The sequence below is a fragment of the Dendronephthya gigantea genome, unplaced genomic scaffold, assembly GCF_004324835.1.
Source record: "Dendronephthya gigantea isolate DGI-Jeju-01 unplaced genomic scaffold, DenGig_1.0 000159F, whole genome shotgun sequence".
Taxonomy (NCBI): domain Eukaryota; kingdom Metazoa; phylum Cnidaria; class Anthozoa; order Malacalcyonacea; family Nephtheidae; genus Dendronephthya; species Dendronephthya gigantea.
Genome location: NW_021163169.1, coordinates 349,559 through 363,446, shown reverse-complemented (window position 1 = coordinate 363,446; position 13,888 = coordinate 349,559).

The window sequence follows — 13,888 nt, the reverse complement described above, 5'->3', positions numbered from 1 at the left end:
TTCATAATAACCAATCTAATCTAGTATCCTCTGTCTCAGGTTTGAAAAACAAACTGCATTATAACTGGACTATAACAACACATACTAAAATATCTCCGAATAGGGGTAGTAATCCGCTTAAAAAAGGCTGCTTTCAAAGATATAGACGTTTGGGATTTACTAAACATTTTCTCGCTCGTCACCAACTCTCCATTATATCATTCACCAGGCTATTTCCAAACCGTGGTGAAACTCAAGCATAGGCGCGGTATGGGAGGATGTAGTTTTACCAACGGTTTCATTTCAACACCGCAACCCCCGCACTCGCCAATAAAAAAGTTAAATTTCGATTATAAAAGTTGGTCAATATTAGCGCTAACCCCAATCCTGACACGTCGCCACCCCCTACCTAGAGACAGCTGGTCTGAAATGTCGTTTAGTAAACCGTGCTTTGTTTAATATTGGTTGGTTTTTTATTTCGTTTTTAAAGGCGGTTGTTTGCCGGGACGTTATAATATATTAGGGGTATACATGCTTATATTTCCGTCTTCTATGGTAAAAGAGTTTGGATATGATAAGCATGGATATACCCCACTTCCCCACATAGTAAAACATGTAGCACTGCCCTGCCCGTTATTATGTATGACGTGCTTGATAGTTCAGATTGAGGATAGCACAAAGCATATTATACTATTTCAATAGTATTCGAGGTTCCTATTGACATGTTGCGGTAATATTTCCAGGAGATTCAGTCTTAGCTGTAGGATTAATAATCCAATTCAAACGCTATGCAACGCAGTTGGATAGAATATATTCACCGGGCTTCGACGGATTGCTTGGGGGTTGTTCAGGGGAAATCAACCGTTGCCATAGCTTCCGCGCTTCCATTCTTAACCTGGCATTCGCCCAAAAAAACACAAGACAATTGAGCGTGGAGCTCAAGCACAGTAGAGTGTTCGCCCACATATAAACCTGAGCCATCAGTAAACGCCTGGATTCGCTTTCTCGCCACGGATATTTTACTGCAAACACGACCACGGTAATTGGAAGGAAACACACAGACGATAATATTACAACCAGGAAGTATATTTTTGCTATTTTTAAATTGTGAATAAAGTTCATTCGATTTCTGTTAGAATGTTGTGCGAAATCCCCGATCATTTCCTCTGAATGTTGCGTGGAACGACGCTGTCTTGCGACATGAAACATCGAGGAGTAAACAAAAAGGGTTATGAAAGAAGCAGTGATTCCATAACCCATCGTAAATGCTTTTGAATACCGTGGTTTGAACACCCGACACGCGAAATTTGCAGCTGACAGGGACCAGCAAAATATGCAAGCTATTATGAATTTTCTTTTCTTGTTTGAATATCGTAAGTGCCATAACGGTCGCACAATAGCTATATATCTCTCGATATTCATAACTAACAATGTTGTGGCAGACATAACAGGAAATACATACAATGACGAGAAATAGATAACCTTGTACAGACAATCGGGAGAACCAAGCACTTCAGCAATCGTTTGCATTAGAAATAAAGGATGAACCAAAGTCACCGTGACTAAATCCACGGAGCATAACACCAGCACTGGGAGGAATTTCATGTTGGAACGAAGCAGCTTCGACATTGAGAAGATCACGACCACCAAGGAATTCAATATGCATCCCATGATGAAGAATATTGCATTTACAATACAGCATGTGATAGCACCGTTGATATAGATCTCGGACGGTGATTCTACGATGTAAGATAGTAGACATTTAGTTAATATCACTTCTTCATTGCTGCTGATATTCGAATTAGTAGACATCTTTGAGGAGAGGTGTATTACGACTAGTATTTAGACAATAGCCATGCGAGTGGTCAATTAGCGCTAGTCTCAAACTTCTCTCATAGCATAATGTATTCCCTCTAGGAATGTACGCGAGCGCGCAACTTATGGAAATCATAAACACGGAAGCATGTTTCGAAATTCTTTTCGAACTAGAAATCAGCGCCGTTTGGGACTTCTAATTACTCCGGCGTGAGTGACGGATTTAAAAATTCGCCTTGGTTTTGTTTTGTTGTTGTTTTTTTAATTTTTTTTCGTCGTAGCAAGTGTGTTTTGGCGCGAATAATATACGCGACTTCCAAAGTGTAAGACAAAGTGAACGTATCATGCGGTTTATTTGCATTTTTAGAAAATTGAACTTCTATACTTTTTAAAGTACGATGTGCACGTGCTTCTGTCGCAATCGAACAAAATTTAGGTTCGCAAGGCATCAATAAATTAAAAATGAGTATGAACTGTATTGTATATGTTACAGACTGCCGGGTAGACTGTCCGCAGAATACTTTGATTCCGGCTGAGTCAAGGATATTCCCGACTGTTTACGGAAAATAAATTGCATGCAGGGCCGTCGTTTGTTTCATTCCGATAAAAAACCAATTTTTTTTCTAAGACACTTTTGCTCTTCTTTTAACTTCTTTATTAGGAATTTCCGATTGCATTTTCTCTATCGGATAAATAGATACTAGAAAGCATTACACTAATCATTACAACATAGTGACTGTGTTCTTTTGAAAAGAGATTTGGGGCGAGCGTCTACAAACTTGGACTATATCCGAAGCGGGATTTGGTAAATTTCGCTTTTTTCATTTTTGAAATGCGTTTTATTGTTTAGATTTCTGAATCAACCGATGGAAAAAGATTCATATAGCTATGTCACTAGGCACTTTCTTGTTCCTCAGTTAAGTATGTTTCCAATCGCTTCCTATTCTTCAATAGAGTGAATATCTCTTTAGATAAAGAAGATCGTAACTATAGCAGCCGCTTTTACGTGCTACCAGCTTTCTTTAGTCGCTGGCACAATTTGCATGGTTATAAGCGTGTACGAGCACAAGCAAACTGTATAAAACAGTAATCTGGTTCCTGAAAGAGGAAAGTTTAACTTGATTTACTCGATCAACATTTAATATAAATGTTAACAGCGTATACACCACATAATGTAATCTTTAGAGAAAAACAGGCATGCATTCGGGAGGTTCTTAAATAGGCCTTTTCGGTAATTACGTTACAACATTTTAAATGATAACGTTTTAAATTTAGAACCACCTTAAATGAAATAGATTCCAAGTATTACTCTCACGAGCCACGTGCAAAGATGCGAAACATTTTTCTTTAACACATGCATGAAAAATATTTTTTATTTAAATTATTTTGACCAATAAATGTCGGGGGGGCCAAGACCGCGAGCCTCGTTCCCGCATTATGGCTTATTTCCAGACTTATTAGTCAAAATGAAAAATTATTTTCATGCACGGGTTATAGAAGGATGTTTTGCATCTTTGGACATAGCTCGTAAGTGTAATACTTGAAATCCCTCTCATTTAAGGTGGTTCTGAATTTCAAACGATAATAGTGTGACGTAATTACCGAAAAGATCCATTGTGCTACATACATCTAGTCAAGGATACAGGTACTATATGTGTATAATTATATACCGGGGTACCAAAATATGAAAAAAAGCACTGCGGTTTAACTCAAAATAGCTATCTAGGAAACTCGAAGTTTATCAAAATGAAACATATAATTGATTATAGTTATAGGAAAAAGGTAACTTTATTTACGTAAAAATTCATGGAGATATTACCCAGTACCGAATTAAACTATTCTGTCTAGCAACGTTCGCTCGCCTCTTTATGATTAACACTGATAATAATTTGCCTCAGGTATATTTCAGTTCAAAATGTAGAAATTTTTCTCTTTAAATTGATCTCAGTGGGACGGATTCGATGTGGTGCGTTCATCATCACCAAAACATCGTCGCCATATCTTCCACGCTTCCATTCTTAACCTCCCATTCGCCCAAAAAAATACGAGACAATTTAGCGTAGAGTTAATGGAAAGGAAAGTGTTTGTCCACATATAAACACAAGCCATCAAGGATCGCCTGGATTTGCTTTCCTGCAATGGATACTTTACTGCAACCACTACAACGCTACTTGGAATGAAACATATAAGCATTAATATAACCACTACGAAGTATATTTTTGCTATCTTTAAATTTTGAATAAAGTTCATTCGATATCTGTTAGAGATCGAGGTTTCCTGTTCGAAACTTCTGCTCATATCTTGTGAACATGAACATCTCAAGGAGCGACGCTTTCTCGCGACACGAAACATCGAGAAGTAAACAAAAAACGTCACTAAGCAAACAAGGACAGCACAAACCATTGTAAATGCTTGCGAGAACCGTGGCTTGTACACCCGACACGTAAAGTTGATCCCCACTAAGAACCAGCAAAACACGCAAGCTAGCATGAATTTTTTCTTCTTTTTTAAAGTCTGTAAGTGCCACAATGGCCACACGACAGCTATATATCTTTCAACATTCATAACTATCAACGTTGTGACAGACATAACAGGAAATACATACAATGCCGAGAAATAGATAACCTTGTACAGACATTTCGGAGAACCAAGCAATTCAGCAATCGCCTGCACTAGAAATAATGGATGAACCAAAGTCACCGTGACTAAATCCACAGAGCACAACACCAGAACTGGGAGGAATTTCATGTTGGAACGAAGCTGCTTCGACATAGAGTATATCACGACCACCAAGGTATTCAAAATGCATCCAACGATGAAGAATATAGCATTTATAACACAGGCCGAGATAGTACTGTTGATATAGATCTCGGACGGCGATTCTACGGTATAAGATAGCAGACATTTAGTTAATATCACTTCGTTCCAGGTGGAATTCGAGGTAGACTGAGACATGATTTAATGATAATAGGAAATTGTCAAGTTAACGAATGACTTAAGGTCTTTATATCACATAATCTATGCTTTACAGTTCACAGTCCTTTAACTCGCATTTATATGAACAGCAATTAAAGCAACTGAAGCGAATGCAGTACGTGCTTTAATTACTAATAAGAGGATACATTTCATACGTCAAAAGTAGGAATTATATTTTCTGACTAAAGACATTTACACACCCCAGCTCTCAGGGTCGCCGAGTGACTGCATAAATAAGCGGAAATATTCCTATCATCATAACGTGTGTTTTCTTTGTCAGTTGACACAAAGAAAGTATTTTAAAATACCTTAAACTTTTGATATATTCAAAATTCGCAACCACATGATATAGGCACTTTAAGAACAGAATTTGCCAATCAGAATCCTGTATTTCTGAGTTTAACTAGGGTTTAACTATGCAAAATGTAGTTAAAGAGTTTCATACAACCGGCCCCGGAAGTTCTTTACTAAAAACGGGATACATTTTGAAAACTGCGGATAGTAACGACCGAACATCCTAGGTGCATGTTGCTTTAGTTTGTCGTTTGCAATTAATGATTGTATAATTGATTTATGTCACGCTAATAAAGACGTAACCAGAAATTCAGGACATTTACAATCAAAGATGGCTGCCTTGTTATTGCTGCCTTCAGGCAGCTTTCCTATTATTGCGGAAACTCTTCTCCAGACCTCTTTTCGGACGTATGTGGATTAGCGAAAGGAAACTTGAGTTTTGTCGTATGACGTTTACAAATATATGACGTTTTTTGACGTATTTCCGTAGGATATTTTTATCGATGATTTGTTGCTTTTGTGACTTGTAACGGAAGTGACTCAAATGAGTCGTCGAAGAGCAACCAAACCGCGGTGAGTACAACAAATTTTAATAATTTATGCGAAAACTAAGACTAATAGCAATAAGTTGTTAGTTTATTTGATCAAGCAAAAGTCGTTATAGTCGGTATAGTTGGTACTAAATTACTATCCTATTATCTTTTCAATCTCTCATGTTTATCAGTTTTCATAACTAAAAAATGATAATGATAAATTGGTCTTTCCTATAGATGTTTTTTCATGAAGATGAACATAGTACAAATCCTTAGGAAAAACGAGAATCTCATCAACGCTAGCCCACAATAGTTTTTTCGCAGCATCGATAAATAATTGATAGTACAATAGCAGCTATCCAAAATTTAAAAGCGTTTGTCCCACTTGAACTTAAAAAAACCACCCTCGTTTATCGGGAATGAAATTCAAGCGCGAAAGATTCAAAATAATTTGAAAGTCTCGTGCAAACTCCGGGACGAGCCCTCGTGGACAGCATTCCGGGGGGACGAAAATTCAAGCATACATTTGTTTGTTCCAACAAAAAAACCACAATCAGTCAACAACCCGAGTAAAATTTGTCCGTTTTTGCTAGCTGTTAATATTTCTCATAAAATTAACAAGTCTCCACGTTTAAATTGCATTTTCTTGCTTTCACAAAGGTAAAAAAATAAACCAGAAATGTATTCGTGAAAATAATCCCCCCTGCAATGTTGCTCACGAGCATTTGTCGTGGAGTTTGGGCGAGACTTTCAAATTATTTTGAATCTTTCGCACTTGAGTTTCATTCCCGATAAACGAGGGTGGTTTTTTACTTTCAAGTGGCACAAATGCTTTTAAATTTTGGATAGCTGCTATTGTACTATCAATTATTTATCGATGCTGTGAAAAAAATACAGCTGGGGATCAAGAACTGGCATTTATCGTGCAGAAAGGCGACGAGACATGGCAATGGCGACATAATTGATGGAATGTCAAGGGACACAAAAATGAAAAATTATTACATGGTACTACTTCAAAACCCATCGAAAATTGGTTGAACACATATGCCATGTTGGCCAACATGGTCATTTTACCTTAAAACAGTTGAGATAATCTGTCCTAAATGAAATGTATACAAACTCCTTTACAGGTCCTAGACTATTATAGTAAACATCAAGAATTCAGTCAATTCTTTTCCACTGTTGGTACGAACGTAGGTAAAAAAGTCTGAACATTAATTAAAGGTCTTCATGCTCTTTCAGATTTGAGCCCCTCTGACATAAACCTCTTCAAGGACAAAGTTTCGATGCGTGTTATAAAAGATAGTTTACCGGTAATTCTTGGGCCCTTCACCGATGTCATCAATTGTTCTTTGTCTTCTTCAACGTTCCCTAAACTTTGGAAAGAAGCAGAAGTAATCCCTCTGTTAAAGGAAGGAAACCATGAGGAAGCATCGAATAACTACCCACTACCAGCTGATCTAGGTATAAAAATAACCAATCAGAAGCCAGATCTTCGACAAAACTGAAAACTGAAAACACTCGAAAATATCAAGTAATTTTTTATATTTATGTGAAAACACGTTTATTTTTTTCCCAATTGCATTTTAGAATTTAAATGTTTCACCATTTATACTATTAGCTCGAAAAATAAGGACAAATAACACCAGGCACATGATAACTCAGTTTTGTCGAGACACTTTATGACGTCACGATCTCAGATCAGCTGGTATCCCTCCTCATCTTCTTTTCGAAAATTTGTGAGGAAGTCGTCCTGAATCAACTAAATTCATACTTAATAAAAAGCCAGAATCTATCACCAAACCAAAGTGGAAACATGAAACCTCATTCGTGCGAAATTTTGAAGCTGTTAATTGGGGACACCATCCTTAAGGCTATGGACAAGAAATCAGTTACTGCACTAATCTTGTTAGACCTATCAAATACCAGAAAATAATTAAAACATCGACAGGTCAAAAGTCCCTCCGTTATAAAGGCGTTACACTGTGGAATGATTTGGACATAGGTTTTGGTTACATAGGTTTTTTTAATGTAAATATTAGTGTTGAAAAACCCTTTTTAGGTAACACAATAACTTTATGATAATAATAATAATAATTTGTACAATTAACACGTAAATATAGGCACCTACTAAAGCCTGGTTGTCTTATGTCGCCAACCGTTGGCGATATATAATGTTTGTGATCGATGACGAAGAAAATTCATTTGAAAACTTCATTCCGGTATCCGGAACCACTAAAGAATATACCAGGAAGCAGGAGAACTGGGGAACGGGGAGACAAGGGCAAAAAGGAATTCCTTATTTCTTCTTTCCTCACTCCCTATACTGGTTCCGCTGTTTATTTTTTCTGTTCCCCCGTTCCCCCGTTCCCCTGGTGCCTCTGTTCCCCCGTTCCCCTGGTGCCTCTGTTCCCCCGTTCCCCTGGTGCCTCTGTTCCCCCGTTCCCCAAGTTCTCCCGTTCCCCAACTCCCCTAAAGATCAAGACTTTAATACACCCTGAAAGTGAAGCAGAATCAACAAAGATAAAACAATAAAATGTAAAACTCTGGAGACACGGAAGTCCAATATCCGCCAATCGGACTCCTAATGGATCAATTTTTAACAACATTTTCCTCCCTATTTTTAAACGCAGCCAACAGATTTTTATTTTGAAATAAAGAAGAAAGTTTCGACTTCAATATCTTTGAAAATAAAATGCAATTTCGGCAATTGAGCAATTGAGCGGGCATAAACTCAGAACTATCATAATATTTTAGCAAACTAAGCCGTTTGGACATTTATATTGAGTTTATGCACGCGCTATGCTTTGTGGTTAACTCGGTGCAACTTGCAATGCAATTCTACTTTTAAGAGATATAAATTAGTGAAGAGTCATCGAAATGTAAGTGTAAGCTATGGTGTAAGAAACGAGTGTCGCATATCAGGACGTGGCTAGTATTTATCCGCCATCGTCGGCGTTTAGCACGAATTTTCAGATGGCCCCTCCCTTCTATATTGTGTATTAAAGTTATTAGTACTTTTCCCTGTTTCTTTAGCCTCTCTATAGTCATTTCTTTCTGTTTCTATTGAGCTGTTAGTCCCTCCCATAGTTCTATAGCTAAAATTTGTTACATATTACAATATTTCTATCCCTTTGTTCTTCCAAGTTAAAAGAGTAATTTATGTAAATCTTCAGAAGCTCCATTTGATCGAAAATTTCTTCCAAGATATTGACTACAATAGCTAATTTAAATGAAGTGTCCGTTTGAAGATATGCATGTAGGCTACACATCAAAACCAGAAAGTGTCTTGCTCAAAAACCCTGCATGTCTAGTCGTATTACATTTTACAGGGCCGTGCTCATTGTGGATTGCTCGGAAGGAAAGAAGCGATGCCAGAGTTTCCACGCTTCCTTTCTTAGCCTTGCGTTTCCCCAGAAAAACACGAGACAATTCAACGTAGAGTTCATGGAAAAGAACGTGTTTGTCCATATAAAAACTTGTGTTATCAGTAAACGCCTGGATTCGCTTTCTCGCCACGGGTATTCTACTGCAAACACAACCGCGCCACTTGGAGCGAAACATATAAAGGATAATATCACCACCAGGAAATACATTTTTGCTATCTTCCAATTTTGAATAAATTTTATCAGATTTATTTTAGAATCTTCGCTCATTTCTTCAGCACCTCTCAAGGTACGCTTTTTCGCGACACAAAACATCGAGGAGTAAACAAAAAGAGTTATCGAACAAGCTATAATTGCACAAACCATCGTAAATGCTTCTGAATACCGTTGTTTGTACAGTCGACACGCAAAGTTGGCCACGGCTATGAACCAGCCACACAGGCAAGCTACAATGAATTTTCTCTTCTTGTTTGAGATTCGTAAGTGCCACAATGGCCACACGACAGCTATATACCTTTCGACATTCATTACTATCAACGTTGAAGCAGACATAAAAGGAAATATATACAATGCTGAGAAATAGAAAATCTTGTAGAGACAGTTTGGAGAACCAAGCACTTCAGCAATCGCCTGCATTAGAAATAATGGATGCAGAAACACCACCGTGACCAAATCCACAGAGCTCAACACCAGAACTGGAAAAAAATTCAAATTGGAACGAAGTTGCTTTGACATAGAGTAGATCACGACCACCAAGAAATTCAATATGCATCCAACGACGAAGAATATGGCATTTACAATACAACACGCGATTGTACTGTTGATATAGATCTCCGACGGTGACTCAACGATATAAGACATTCGACATTTAGTTAATATCACTTCATTTTTGGTAAGATTTGAGATTAAAGACATCATTGAATAGTGGTAGATAAACGTCTGCTCAGTGATAATATGTGAAGAAAGTAACTTGTAATTAGCGAATCAACTAGACACTCCACCTGTATTGCGTCAATCTGTCCATGTAAGGAAACTCTACTCAATCGCACGGTTTCGGAAGTTGAAAAATCGAAATGAATACTAATATTATTTTCGAGCCGTTGAGAGTGTTAGTGTTTTTCTTCCAGCTAGTTGGCCGTTTTTCACGCAGTTATTTACACCCAGGATAAGTTTCATATTTTTATAAATGACTACCAAATCTGACCACCGCGCTCCGGGGGCCTTTGTCAAGAAAGGTCGTTAATATAAATGCGTGACAATAAAAATTTTGTTGTTGTAACTAGTGCCGTTATGATAAACGGAAATCGATCGGCTCCATATTTGGTGGAAAACAGACGAACGACAGTGAAGTGAAATTTATAAAAATAGTTCATAATTATACAATTATTGATCACGTGTTTGTTTCATTATTTTTAGTAATACGTAATACATCAGTATAAATTAAACCTAGTAAGCCAAGATGAATTTCTGCAATCCGGGAAATAACTCGCAGACTATCCTGAACCTCGGTCCCTCCCCCCCCTACAACCTTGTACCCAGGGTCTTTACTCTACTCCCTACAGCGCTTTTTAATTTCAAATTCGTGTCATATCTTTGTTTGGCATTACAATGAAAGGACATGGGGTAAGAGAAGATTCATGATAACTTTGGTAGTGTGGTTTGGAAAAAATTGATGTTAGGAAGTCTAGTTAATTAGCCTTGAGAGTCTCTTGTAAATCCTATATTTTGATTATAGATCTCGGACGGTGACCCAACGATATAAGATAGTAGACATTTAGTTAATATCACTTCATTCTTGGTAAGATTTAGGGCTATATACATCATTATAGTGGTATAACTAAACGTCTGCTCAGTGATAATGTGTGAAGAAATTAACTTGTAATTAGCGAATCACCTGGACACTCCACCTGTATTGCGTCAATCTGTCCATGTAAGGAAATTCTACTCAAGCGCACGCTTTCGGAAGTTAAAAAATCGAAATCAATATTGATATTATTTTCGAGCCGTGAAGAGTGTTAGTGTTTTTCTTCCAGCTAGTTGGCCGTTTTTCACGCAGTTATTTTACTTATTTACACCCAGGATGAGTTTCAGCATATTATAAATAACTACCAAATCTGAATACCGCGCTTCGGGGGTCCTTTTTGTCAAGAAAAATCGTTAATATAAATTAGCATCAAATGTGCCTAAATAGACAAAACACTTCTGGACGTTTCGACCTGAGAGCCTTCGTCAGAAGAGTTAGTATGGAGAGTTAGTATAAAGAGTCAGGTCGAAACGTCGAGAAGTGTTTTGTCTATTTAGGCAGTTGTTATACCACATTTGATGCTAAGTTGTTAGAAGACGCTGCCACGCTGCTTCTTGGTTATATTGGATCGTTAATTAATATAAATGCATAACAATAAAAATTTTGTTGTTTGACTTGTTCCGTTATGATAAACGGAAATTGATCGGCTCCATATTTGGTGGAAAACAGACGAACGATGCAGTAAAGTGAAATTTATAAAAATAGTGCATATAATTATATAAGTAATACATCATAATACAGCGTAATACATCAGTATAAATTAAACCTACTATGCGAAGGTGAACTTCTACAATCCTGGGAAATAACTCGCAGACTGTCCTGAACCTCGGTTTCCCCTCCCCCAGCGCTTTTCAATTTCAAATTCATACTGTATCTTTGTTTGATATTACAATGAAAGGACATGGGGTGAGAGAGGATTCATGGTGACTTTGGTATATAGTGTTGTTTGGAAAACATTCATGTTAGGAAGTGTAATTAATTAGCCTCGAGAGTTTCTTGTAAATCCTAAATTTTGATATTGGTTCTAACCTTTTTTACTCCAACAGGGCAGAGAACTTCCTTGTAACGTAGACAGATTGACTGAACGGGCAATTAGCGGAGGCTTATACATGACATTATGATATAACATCAGCGCGTGCTGATTGGTCAAGAAGCGTGTTTCTTTAACTGTACAGAAACACGGGACTTCTCCCGCCGAACTTGACAAGCGAAGTAATGTAATGAGAATTTGTAATTGAATCGAATTATAATATATGTACAAAATCTTTTAATCCAGCGTTTCTACACATTATTCTTTTCCTGGGTTTCTACACCGTTCATAGAAAAACTTGTCGAAGTTTGGGAGAACTCGATTATTTCTCGTTCTCCCAAACTCCCACGCGTGTTTTCATATCACATAAATTCATCATAATTCGTCGTAACTCATTCGCATGTCCTAATTTGCTGTAATTTGTTGTTTTGCGAAATCCGACATATGAAAGTCAGATTGGAAAGCAGTGCCTGTGGAGTGCAATGTAGATTCAGCCATGCAACGTTTTATTTCTATATGGTTATATCTGACTCTACGCCACTTTAGAGTGTCGAGAAGGCATTAGTTAATTTATCCACTTATCATAGTACAAAGAAAACCTGTGCGATTGTACGCATTGCGCACCCTTTCGGAAATTGTAAACACGAAAGCACATATTTTTTCCAGCAAGGCAGCTGACAGTAATTTGAGAGGTCAAGAAGCTCAGCAGCCGTGCAGGCATGTGACTTGATCACACCATCTTTGAGCCAGCAGGCAAAGCCATCACTTCCGATTTACTATACAAATTAGTCACAAATAACTAAGGTCAGGGTCATAAAAAGGATAATAGTAACCTAAATAGCTGCATCCACGCCGCGTGTGTTTGAAGAAATATGAATTTCATATAACCAAAAATGGACGTGCGTCGCGTGAGTACTATAAAATATATTGGGAAGTGTTGACACGACCTTGGACTAGTTTGTCGATCGCCAACCTTAATTTGTTTATATTAGATTTGACCGTACAAGGCCTTTGTCAGAATTAAATATTAAATTTACATTATCGATACTGTCACGTGATCACCATACTGATCTCATTTTTTTTCGACTGTCATAAAAAGCAAACTATAATATGACTGGTCAAATTTGATATGTGCTTTATTATTTTTAATTTGCATTTATTTCGCGTTTTAAGAATAGACCAATGGCCCCATTGCACTGACGTCATAATCATTCAAAGTCGTCCTTCAGATGTTTCCTTGCTTCACTAAAAATAATCGTTACGTGAGCGATGAAAGTTTATATAGAGGTGAAAACCAGTTAAAGAGAAACATTTCTCACACCAGTAAATATTTTTGTATTTATCCAAAATTTGTGTTTTTGCAAAATTTATGCTTAACGTGAGGTCATGTGCAAATGGTATATGGATTAATTGAAAACTTTTTCATTGTCGACCAGCTTCAAATGGCATATTCTCCATTTTATTGCTATAGGCCTGGGCATAATACTGGGGCTAGTACTCAACTTCTCTCTGGCTCATTTTTGTGAAAAATATGTAGTGAAATGTAAGAAAAATTCAACTGCATTTTGACAAGTTTCTCGATCATGACATAAAATCAGCAGCATTTTCTGTTAAGAAAGTGGAAGCAGCTGCATGTCTTTGTAATGAAACGTTTATTATATATTTCATCAATGTTAGTAGCTATAGTTAACCTCCTGTCGTGATCAAACATATAAAAAAAAACTTAATAAAAATAGTTCAACAAAAGTACTTTATATTAATTGATATTTGGTTAGTTATCATGCGTGTAATCTTCAATCGGCTGATTTCTTCCTATTTAAATTTTCGTTTATTACGGAGCGTCTATATAATTCAATGAACAGTGAATGATCTTTAAGCATTCATATATACCGTCCAAGGTTTGCACTTGGGTCTGACCAGTTGCACTGGCGCTCAATGGACCGCGTTTAACGTGCTAGTTTCTTCAGAAGGAAACAATCGTCGCCACAATTTCCAGGCTTCCTTTCTTAGTCTCGTGTTTCCCCAGAAAAACACGAGACAATTGAGCGTAGAGTTCATGGACAAGAAAGTG